Here is a 12,280-nt window from a genome sequence, read left to right as displayed (position 1 = left end):
ATGTGTAAAAGTTAGATCTTTTAACCACAATCAGTTAAGACCTCTGCCTCCTTCCATGCCATGACCCCCTCTGTCATACTCTACTTTGTTCCAATGAGCACTAGAATCCAACTAAGAGGAATCAGTGGAGCTATATTCAGAAAGAACTCACTTGGATGAATTATGCCATTTGGGGCACTTCTATGTACAGGGAAAATTATTGCCATCCATCGTGGCATGGGGATAACTTTCAGGAATGTTCCCATTTATGGTAACACATAAGAAGAAGGCAAGAAGTCATGTCATGTCAGGGCCAGAAACATGCTCTACAGTGCCCAGCACCGGAAGCATGTGGGTGGAGAAGGAACAAGATCTGAAACACACAGAGACAGACTCTAGGCCATGGAACGGTCCCCCAGTCATCGGACGTGCAAAATGATGCTTGTTAATGCCTGTTCGAAAAGGAAGTTCTCTCTCAAAGGGAGCATCTTTGAGAATGCAGCATACACAATTATAAATGTGTATACTTCATTCTTTTATTTCTTGGTGGGAGTCACATGACCTAGAATTAATTAGAATCCCTGTGCTTGAGGGGTACAACATCATAAATGGTGAGTAAAATACATCTGTGTGAGAAGTCAGTGCTTTGTTCTTCCAGTCATCAAAAATAAAAAACAAATTTCATCAGCCATGCTAGAGGGAAAACTGAATTATCTTTCTAATCTCTTTGTAGAAAATATTACAAAATTAATGTCATATAAAAAGACAACCAAAGAGCATAAAATAGAGGTGTGTCAGAGAATTAATTTGCAATATAAATCTTTTCTGGACTGGGTCATGTTTGTCATATGTGTCAGCTTTTTAAAATTTTTAATTTTATGATGATTTATTTTCTCAGCCTGAATAATTTTACTCCTAAGTTTGTGTATATAATTTTATGTCCTTTTTCATAAAGAGAGGTCTTACATTGTATAAGCGCCAGGCCCCACAAAACCTGGCTCCACCCATGCTTGCACCGCTATGTATTCCTTAGTTGACTCTCTCTGGAAAATTGAGTAGTCTTAGAATACACTGTGCACACAAAAGTCTCAGGCAGGACCCATCGTTATCCAACTCTAGTACCTGGTGGTTATCTCGCCTCTTGAAGCCTCGATTTTCTTGGCTGTAAAATGGGGATAGTTTATATGGCAGTTTGTGTATTCACTCCCAAGTAAATATTTGTTGTTTTCTCAAGTACTGTGCAGGAAGCTAGAGATACAATCATGATCAAAAAACATAAAGACCTGGTCCTTGTTATGAGGCATACAGCCGGGCACGGAGCAGGCCTTCGTTAATGGATGTCCATCCACTTAACCACTTCCTCCGAAATCCTTTCCTAACAACCGAAAACATACAGTCACACAAGCTGCAGCAATACAGTTTTAATATGTATCTATTTTCCTCTAGCAGCTACCTCTGCTCCCAGCCAGGGAAAACAACTCTGGACAGCCGAAGCCCCAGCCAGCGAGTGTCCTGCCACACAATACTGAATTGATTCTGCTCCACAGTGTGTTTACTCTGCTGTGGCCTCTCTTTCCACCATGGAGTTTGTGCTCTGGTCAACAGTTTTTACTCACCAAGGGTTATACCCATAATGGTTAGCAAAAGGTGTGTAACAAAAAAAAATCTGGCACTTGATGATAAAATGCAAGTTTTACAGACGAAAACTTCCAGAACACAAGGAGCAAAGATGAGGGAACCCTTCAAGACTGGTGACCACTCTGGTGACTAGGGAGGGCATCATAAAATCCGGGGCAGCCTGGATGGACTAGCCCACAACTGTCAGGAATGGTGAGCAGAGTAAACGTAGCTAGACACTGGGCACAATCTCATGAGACTGCACCGAAGGGTGACTGCAACATCTGAAGACTAGAACACAGAGCTGCAGGGGCCTGGAACCATGACCTTGCAAAGTGCTGATTCAATGAGTACGTTTGTCTCCAGGAACACGTCCTGCACTAAACAAGGTATACATTTATATAATGACAGAATGAGATGTGTTAAGAAATAGAATGCAGTTCTATGAGCCATGATGATTAAAATGATAATACATAATGGTGTCTCGTGGTTAGTAAATGCTCAACAAAAAACAGCTGTTAGCACTGTTATTCTCACCCTGCTGAGCTTTACAACAGAGCTGGGATAATGGTCTGTAGTTCTTCGCATTTCCAACTGGACTCTCCCCCATGCTGGGCATACAAGAGTGCTACAAAGATAGCACTACTAAGTTTTTCAGGCATACAAAAAAACCTTTGGACTAAGTTGTCCAGTTCCTTCATGCTAGTCATTTGCCTGTTTGCTCTCAGAACAATTCTTTGCTCTTCCTCTGCTCTGTGTCAGACGAAAAGACACATCTCAACTCTTTTGCCCTCTGGCTGCAGCAAGTCCATTTTGTCCAAGGGGAGGTACAGGGCAGAGAACAGGGGGAGTCCAGGGTGTTTATCCCTTTCTCTGTTACCAGTAGCACCCCAACAGTAACTGTGTCTCCTGCATGACCAAGCTCCTGTAGACATTCATCCCTATAGGCAGCCCTCGCCATGGTCCTGGCCCCTGACCTGTGGTCCCGCCACCTCCTCCCACGTGCCCCCGGCCCAAGAGAAGAACAATGTCCTGCTCTTCTCACCTCCTCCATCTCCTGTGTAACTAACTCTCTATTAAATTATCTACACTGAAAATACCTAAAGCGGTTTCCATTTTCCTAGCTGAACCCTGACCAATATACCATCTAAAGAAAAACTGTTGTACAACCATTCAACGAAGCACTCAGTAGCCATTAGAAACAACGGTGTATATCTCAATATATTGACATAGAAAGATGACCAAGGGCTATGGTTAAGAGAATAAGCAGACTGTGAAACAGTATTATATTCAAAAACAGACAGTGAGAGGTGTGTTCACATATACACTAAAATAAAATGACTGTAGAAACAAATGAAATTTTAACTGGTTATCTCCAAGTGGTGAGATTATAGTTGTTTGTTTACTTTTTTGTGCTTTTCTTAAGAGTTTGATTCTTTTGTAATAAGTATGAATTACTTTTATACCAGAACAACAAAAAATGTCAATTCCATTTTAAGGAAAAATGTCATCTAAAAGAAGATCGATCTTCAGGAAGAAATAAAGGATCAACTATTCCATTGGCATCCAGCTCTCTCCTCTGCATAACTCTGAGACTCTTAATGGTAAAGGCTTTCCAACTTTGTTCCTGGCAAGAGGAGAGGGAGAAGCAGGGAGCCCACAGGAAGACAGTGTGGGCAATTAGAAAGAAGGATGGCAGAGAGCCACCAGAACGCCTGCCCAGGGCGACGGGGAGCATGTTACCCCTCTGTGGGCCCCTTCTGGTTGCCCCAGGAGGACTAGATTTTCATCAACCACTTCTCCACCACCTCCCTCCAGCTAGGAACCAAATCAAATATATCCTCCTCCAGAAGCCTTCCTACCCTTCTCAGCCAATTGCTATTTTCCCTAGGTGTGCCTGCTCCTTTCCCTTCTTGGTACAAGTAGAAAGCACAACATAAGTGTCTGCTAAATGCACTGATCCTCTACCATGGAGTAAGCATGTTATGGCATGATTCCCACCGACAGCAATTATTTGTTTATAGGCAGCTCAAACATGAGTTCAGATCCTGGTTCTGCCACTCAAAATCTATGTACTCAAGCAGGTTACTTTTCTTTGCCAAACTGTGAATTAAAGGTACTGATACTTATCACATAGGCATTTAACACAGGGTTATCACAAAGATTAAATAAGAAAACTCAGGCAAAGTATCTGGTATTATGCTTGCCAAGTAGTAGGGACTCAGACAGTAGAGCCAACCCATCACTTGTCAGTTCAGCCTTCACCAAAGGGGCTCACGCATTGAAAGCATTCTGTAAACAGTTGTTTGTCACTGTCCCTTTTTACACAGAGATATCACTAATCTAGTTATCAAGGAACCCTCACATGAAAATTCCTGCCTTTTTGCATAATAACCCCAGAGGCACAAAAGCCTAGAAAGAGCATAGACTTTTGAGCCAGGGTCCTGGGTTTTCAATCCAGGTTACACCACTCACTAGCTGTGTGCCTCGGGTAAGTTACTAAACATCTTGAAGCCAATTCTGTACAATAGGGATGATATTACCTTTCTTAAAAGGGTTAAATGAGAAAATGTACATAAAGTACTTAACACAGCTCCTGGCATGGGAGGGCTCTACAAATATTAACTTCCAACCCTCCCATTTAAATGGACGACACCAAGCCTTTTTCTCAGCTCAGGAAAAAAGCAAGCAAACCTCACTGCAATTACAAACACCACAGCACAACGGCACCCAGGTGGAACCATACTAGTGTCCTCTTCATTTAAGAATTTCATATTGTCTACTGATTTATTAACCAGAAGAAGCAATTCCCCAGAGGAGATTACAGTTGAAGTAATTGTTTTGAAGAAAATAAGGTAGATGAACATGCCAGAATCATTAATCATCAAAACAGTAACATATATTTGATGAGCTGGCCTTCACAGAGCTTTCTTTGTGACGAAAGGAGAATTTGCAGAAAAAATCTATAGCTGTGTCATCCAACCATTATTCAGCATTTCCCCCATCCCTGCCCTGCTTCACTCCACAGCAGTGGGAGTCTGTGCCTGAGTGTGACAGTTCAGATGGAGGATGGGCCCCCATCATTAATCATTGCAAAGCACCAAGAGTTTAATGGATTCCTTAATGAATTAATAATTTAGTGAACATTTACTGGCTATTTTCTACTGAGTAATGTCCATGAAATACTGCACAAGCAACCCAAGAAGTGAGAGGCTATGACACCGAACATGAGAAAAAGCTGCCTCCCCCAGGTGCAGGTAAGACACAACGTTAAAATCAATTTGGCGCTAATAGTTGGTAACAGAAGGATCGTTCCATTCTCAAACTCAGGCACTTCTCCCAGGTGGATGGGCCTCAGGGAACCCTCCTCTCATTCACGATCAAACCTACAGACGAGTCTAAAAATCTTTGTTGTTTTCATCTTAAAAAGCACCTGTTTCAAAGTGGGTACTAATCTCTCAGGCCACAAGATAGAACCTCTGGTGTTGGTTTAACAAACACAGCAATCCAAAAGGGACAACATCAAAGTTATTTTTCCCATTTCCTTCAGAATGTCATGATTCTATGGTAACCAGAAATAAAGTACTGACTTCAGAAAAAGATGGCTGACCATTTTTGAAGCACTTAATGTGTGCTAAGCACCATCCTAGGTTCTTTTTCTGGGGGTGGGGAAGAAAGCAGGAGGGTGACTCCAAACCGATGTCTATTCCTGAGCCCTATGCTAACAGTTGGTTTTCAAGACTGGCTATATATTAAAACAACCTGGAGAGTATTAAAAAATGCTGATTCCTTAGATTTTTTTACAAAGGATATTCTCATTTGGTAATTACAACTCTCCTATAGAACAGATAAGGTTATTCTCACTCTGCTAAATCTGAATTTTATCAAACATACTTTTAAATAAGTTCAGGGTATCTACTCCTTTCCTCTTTTTCTCATCTAATCTTTACACACACACACATACACACACACACATACTCACACACGTGCTCACACACACACACACACACACACACTCACACACATGTGCTCACACACACACTTTCATTGCCTTTTCCCCCTATTATTTGAGAAATATCACATATATACTAAAAATAAATACAAAAAAAGAAAAATTAGCAATTATCTGCAAATTGAAATCCAGGAAGAACCACCGTTAACATTTTGATATCTGCCCTGTCAGTCTTTTTCTGTACTTTTTCAATTACAAGAAAATAGGATAATTCTGCACCCACTCTTTTGTAACCTGCTTTTCACACTTAATAAAGCATGAACTTTTCCCCATGTCATTAAATATTCTACACCATCATTTTAGTGGCTGCCTAGTATCTCAGTGTACGCCTGTGCCCTAATTTACTTAGCTCATCTGAATTAATTACGTGTTACTGTATGACAAAAGTTAGCCTTCCACTTCAATACCCAAACCAGAAAAATCAGGTGCTTGGCTATTCGAAAATGTGGAGCCCCTTTCACTGCCTGACATGTACCTGCATTAACATCCCAATTCTTTTGGGTACTTCTTTTTCAAAGGGATCGTAGACACATCTCATTTCCAAAAATGCCTGGAAACCCCCTATGACAGCAGTCCCCAACCTTTTTGGCACCAGAGACCTGTGCTCCTATGAGAATCTAATGCCTGATGATCTGAGGTGGAGCTCGGGTGGTGATACTAGTGCTGGTGAGCAGCTGCAAATACAGATGAAGCTTCACTGGCTCACCCGCCACTCACCTCCTATTGTGTAGCCCAGTTCCTAACAGGCCATGGACCAGTACAGGTCCAAAGCCTGGAGGCTGGGGTCCCCTGCCCTAGGATATGGTTCAATATTCAAACTCGACTCCCTTTAATTTCTATAGCAGCAGAACTGCACTGAAAGAGTTCACAACACTTGGCTCTGGGCAGCATCCCGTCAGAGTTGTGAGGTGGCCAGGTCCCAAAGACCAGGTTCCGGCCCTGGCTCTGCTCTGATTTGGCTCCTGAACTCAGAGGGTCACATGTCCACACAGTTTCATCCTTGTGACACTCAAATGAGAGCATCATTCCTCAGCCAATCAGCGCCTTCTACAAGAAGGTTTGAGAATAAACCAGAATATCATTGAAACTCTCAGGAAAACCACTCTATAAATATTTGAGGCCTTTTCTCACCACACCAGTGAGAAGAAGGAACAAGACTTTTTGTCGTTGTTTTCTTCTCCTTAATCTAAATACAGAAACTATGTTACAAAATAGACTATACCAAGAAGTGCCAGCACAGGAGCCCATACCCACCAGGCCTTGATGGTTTGGGTTGGGAATCTGTGCTCTTTCAGAAGCAACATGGCCCACGCTTCTGGCAGCCAGAGAAGGGGCACAGGAAGTAGCAAAGGAGCCCTCAAAGTCATGAGGATCTGAGAAATGCTTTCTTTGCTCCCAAATCGACCTTCTCTTTCCCATCCCCACCTGATAAATATTCCACTAACAGGATATTCATCTGTAGTTGGAGGCCTTCTTTGAGGAGCAAATACTGCTGGAGAAACACTCACTTAATGGGAGGGTCTGAAGGGCAAGGCTACCAAATGACAACAATGAACCTGGACCATACCTGTTTTCTACTGTCAGATAGATGTAAATTCCAATCTAGAGAACCCTGAGTTACTGTCCTCCCCTTGAAGCCTCTTAGATTAAGGGCAAAGTCTGACATAAAAGGAACATAGTTCTACCTACATGGGAGTAACTGAAGGCAGAGCCTATGTATCCTGGACCAAAATGTGCTCCTGCCATCTACTTTCCACAGTTCCTGAAATTCCACAGTTAAGAGTCTCTCCTTAGATCCCAGTGGAAACGTGTGTGTTTTAATAAGTATAAGGCATTATGCCTTTGGATAACTGAAGAGGTAACACATAAACTAGTCCCTGCTAAACTAGTCAATTCAATTAGCCCTTTGGTAGGAGACTACAGTCATGTCATCTGAAGCAGGGATGAGGTATGGCCAGACCAGAGGCAGGCTTTGACAAGAGAATCAAACAGAAGAGAGAAAGAGCAAAGCTCAGCGTGACATCTTGCTGCTGAATCTGGTGCCTCACCTGCTGCAAGAGGTAGTCTCTAGAAATGATCAGAGAGCAGGCTGAGCACCTGGAGTCCAATGACCACAGAAAGAGAATCACAGGCTCCAGTCTCCCTTCTATCCCCTTAAAATAAACCTGACCCTGTTCCTCTAAACTCCCAGAACACACTGCCACATTGCACAAACACTGATGCTCTGGAAAGGGATCGTTCGAGTCTACCCAAGCTATTGCCCACCACCTGTCCAGGACCCCACCTGCCCTACAGACTGCTCCCTGCAGTTCTCCCAGAGCTCCTTGGAGCGAGGGGCTGTAGTCACGAGGGACAGGAAAAGGAACAGTTTTCCTGGCCAGTTCCAGTCATTTACTGCAGGACTCAGCGACTCCACATCCTAGGGGAAATGAAGAGCCCCTTTGCAAATGTTTCCCATAGAAGATGCAGCAATAGAACTGTCAGAGGCTCCCACAGGGAGACATGGATCCTGCCCCAGCTCACCTGTAGACATCCAGCCTCTCTCTCAGAAGGGAGTGCCTCATCTCCTGATCACTTCACTTCAGTCTGGCTTCAGGCTCTGAGCCCTACCCCACAGGCTTCCCTGCCCTGGGACTTGATCCTTTTGATCCTATTTCTGCTTTTCTCCTGAGCCCCTCCACAGCCTGCTATGAGGAGGTTCGTAGGGGCCCCCTGCTCACCACAGCCTCTGCCGACAAGCAGTCCCCACTTCATCTCCTCTGCTTGATTTGTTTCACTTAACAAGCACCCAGTCAAGTCACTGATCAGAGGTGAACAGGACAAGAAAACATCATTCCCTCACACGATTTGGGATGAGCCTAACTTCTCTGATAACAATTCAAAGAACTTCAAAATCCAGCCCTGCTGACACTTTCCCCTTGGCACTAAGCAACCCCACCAGCCTCTCTGGGCTTGATTTAAAATTCACACATGGTACTGTAGAAAAAAAGATAGGACTGTCCTCTGACACACCTGTCTTTGAATCCTAGCTCTGCCCCTCATGATTTTTCTGAGGCTCACTTTCCTAACCTGTACAACAGGGATAATAAAAGCTGCTTTGGAGATTTTTAGGAATTAGAAATGTCATAGATAAAGTACCCAGCACAATGCCTGGAATACACATGCTGTTCTCTATGAAAGGTAGGGAGTATTAATCTTTGTCACATGTCTGTTGTTAACGCCAGATAGACTCTCTGGCTATTGATTTATAGCCCAGCTCTATGTAAAAGGACATATAGGATCCTGTCATACCTAAAATTTTCAGAGCACATAGACCACGTTTTCCATTTTCTTTTTACTCCCCAACTCCATCTCCTCCTGAGCTCAGCACCAAGCAGGTGCTCATTAAATGAGGCTCAAAGGACACCCCCAGCTAGTTCCACACCTTTGCTTGGCTTTAGTGAGGTTAGCACATTTAAAGTTATCTGTCTACCCATATGCCCCAGCTGAGTCTCAATACCCAGCAAAAATAAGTTGTCTTCAGGAACACTGGGAAAGTTGCTGTATGCACCAAACCCAGATGACTGTGAAATCCTGCAGCTTCTCTAAAATCAGAACCCTCATCTGTCTACTTAGCCCTGCCAACTCCATTGGGCCCCTACTCTCCACCACAGAAGTTTATCGATGTCCACACACAGATCTGGGAGGGACAAAGAACTGGAAAAGCTAGAGCTGGAACTATGTCAATGAACATTTGCATTGTCCCAGCTAAAAATCCATCTTTCTCCATTAGGAAGCCTTCCAAGATTCACCCTGGACAGAATTCAATGCTAATCCTCAATCCACCCCCCATTCATATTCCACTGGACCGTAATTTCCTCTTCAAACCAACTGTCATTCCCATGAGGCTATGAGCGATGGCCTGTCTTCAACTCCACACCAAGTTCAGTTTGGGGTACAGAATAAGATGTCAGCATACTTTATGGAATGATCTTAGTCCTGTGAAGCAGACACTGCTTCCGCCAACCCCCACATTTTTGTATACTAGGAAACAAAAGCTGAGAGTCTGAGCACTGTACCTCGGATCCCCTCTGCTTTACATGGGAGGAAAAGGAGACTCCCATGCTAGGACACTTGCCACCAGAGCACACCAGGTGGCCTCCTGCTGCTCTGACAGCTTGAGATTCTCCTGAATACACCTACGAGACCAGTTTATCTCGTTTTATGATTATTTGCCTCCTTGCCTTCTCTACGGTAAGCTCCCTGCAGCCAGGCACAGTGTCTCCTTTCACTGTGTCCAGCACTAGCAGGGTGGCTAGGCTTTGTTCCCACAAAGATTTGCTGCAAGAATGCAGGTACCACACCTGTCCCTCTGTGCCTCTCAGATTTTACTGTGCCTCTGAATCGTGGATGATCTGGCTCAATGGCAGGTCCTGATTCAGGAGGGATGGGGTAGAGCCTGAGAGTCAGTACTTCTTACAAGCTCCCAGTGAGGCTAAAGCTGCTGGAGGAAGCAGACCACCCTCTGAGAGGTGAGGCTGCAGTCCCAGGAGGCTCGGCTAGCTACAGCCAATCTTCTTCTCAAAAAAGAATTGCCATTTTTCATTCCTGGGCAACTGGAGTGATTCTTTCTTTCAACTATGTCATGAGACCTCCCTCTTGGTCCTCGATATCAAGAAAACTCAGAGCGAAGCTTCAGTCTTGAAGAGCTGAGGGCTGGAGAACCTGGAAGGTTTACGGCCCTCTCTGCCTACTCCCAAGCCCACGACCTGGACTAGGGCTCTCACAGCTCATAACAACCAACCTAGCCATGGCCACCAGGGCATTAGAAGATGCCGCTGCTTTGAAATCCTGGAATTCAGAACTATATGTGCCAAACTTTATTCTAACTACATTTTTTTCCCCTGCAGTTTTCGTCTCTCACTCCTCTGCCCTCTGAACGTTTCATTCATCCCCAGGACAGAGTCTTAAATTGCAGGAAACCAGAATTCTGCAGATCAATTAGCCTAACTCACAACACGTCATTTTTCTCATTTAACAATTAGAATAACATGGTTTTTATCCTCAGTGTTGGCCCGCTGTGTGCCTACCGGAGAATAAATCTACTTGCCTTTCAAGGAGATCCATTAAAGAGCCAGAGCCCCCACAGTGTCATGTTATGTAAGAGGATGACACTCTGAGTCCTTCTGAGGATTATGTTTTTTTCCAAGTTGATAAGGACTTTGAATGGTCACTCAGCCAGGAAGACCAAGCAGCGCGCTTTTTTTCAGAGGGCTCTGGGCATAACGTGACTGCTCCTTCACTGTACTGCTTGGCTGAAGCAAAGGGGCATCTCTGTTGGCAGAGGTGAGTGGTGATGTCCTACAGGCTCCCGGATCACCAATCTATAGCCCTTGTCTCCATCCCCAGCTCCCGCTATAGCTAGATAAATTCAAAGGGCTTTGTAAGAATGTTAAAATGGGAAGCAGAAACAGCCTTTGTTCCTAGTCCCTACAATGAAATCCTTGTCCCACTTACTTCATGGCCAAAGAATAAAGGCAGTGAGAACTCGCGGTCTCTGACCTTCAGGAGCTCCAAGGGTTCACCCCCAACCTGAACTGCTGCTGCTTCGGTGTAGTGTGGAATTCTGAGGAGACTGTGGCTTCAGCATATCAAAAACAGGTGAGTCTCAAAAATGGATGGAAGGTGGTTTCATGAAAGTCAGGTGAGAATGTTAAAAGAAAAAAAGTATAATGGTGTGACTGAACCTTCAGGAGAGTCAAACTGGCCTTGTCAAAAGAACATCTTCAAAACGTCCTGTTTTAGGAAGTGAAGGCTCAGTCAGAAGGTCCCTTCTTCACCACGTCTGGCAAACCAACCTACAAGGTAGCAGGTCAGAGAAAAGTCTGACATCCACAGAAATAAAACATTCCTGCACTGGCCGCCTCCTTCCTCCAGAGCGTGATGCACTTATGGCAAAAGAGGTATTCACCAAGCCACAATCTACAAATGAAACCAAGTTATAATAGGCTTATTTTCTCTTCTTTTACTCCATCAGATGAAACTAGCTTCCAAGATCTTCACAGATATAATTCCCCCACCCCCGCCACAATTTAAATTTTTTTCCCTCTCGGCAGACACTTTATTTTTGTGAGTTGTACCTAGTTTGTTTTGATAGCTCACCAGAACCTACACTAACAAATACTTTTTATTTGATTATTTTAAAAGTCTCATTAATTTTTCAAGCCACACAACACAAACAGGCATAACATATTCACCAGACATTCACAACCAGTGAAGGTTAATAGTCATTTAATGTAACTGCATATGTTACAAGCAATCTTCCTGTCCCACTGCATTTCCAAAGGCCACATAAATAGGTATCTATTCCTCTCTTTTTCTATCATAACATTCCACTGGGGTGAGTCTGATGAGCTGTCCCTTCGCTGCCCCCGCCATAAAGTGCTGCATGGTACCTAATGGATAGATACTAGGTGTGAGTGAGGAGGATTTTTGCGGCCATCCATAAACCTAGCTCATTTAAATTGCTAGCTGTCAACTAGCTGAGAAGAAAGAAAAAGCTGTCTTTAAATAATAAAAAAGCATGGCTCCATTGTCCAGAATGTTGAGCAGAACCCCTATTTCCAGGCGGCAGTGGTGAGGGACCACCTGTCATGAGGCGGTTTGTCTTCTCAGCCCCGCCTTGGGAACCCC

At 43.9% G+C, this 12,280-nt stretch overlaps 1 protein-coding gene across 2 annotated transcripts in view; it reads right to left on the bottom strand.

Annotated features, from left to right (window-relative positions):
- Nucleotides 1-12,280, bottom strand: part of SPOCK1 (SPARC (osteonectin), cwcv and kazal like domains proteoglycan 1) — a 456,569-nt gene that overhangs the window by 280,758 nt on the left and 163,531 nt on the right. The gene's annotated exons all lie outside the window — the stretch shown is intronic.

Source organism: Pteropus alecto, unplaced genomic scaffold (assembly GCF_000325575.1).
Source record: "Pteropus alecto unplaced genomic scaffold, ASM32557v1 scaffold78, whole genome shotgun sequence".
Taxonomy (NCBI): domain Eukaryota; kingdom Metazoa; phylum Chordata; class Mammalia; order Chiroptera; family Pteropodidae; genus Pteropus; species Pteropus alecto.
This window is presented reverse-complemented; position numbering and strand designations above follow the sequence as displayed.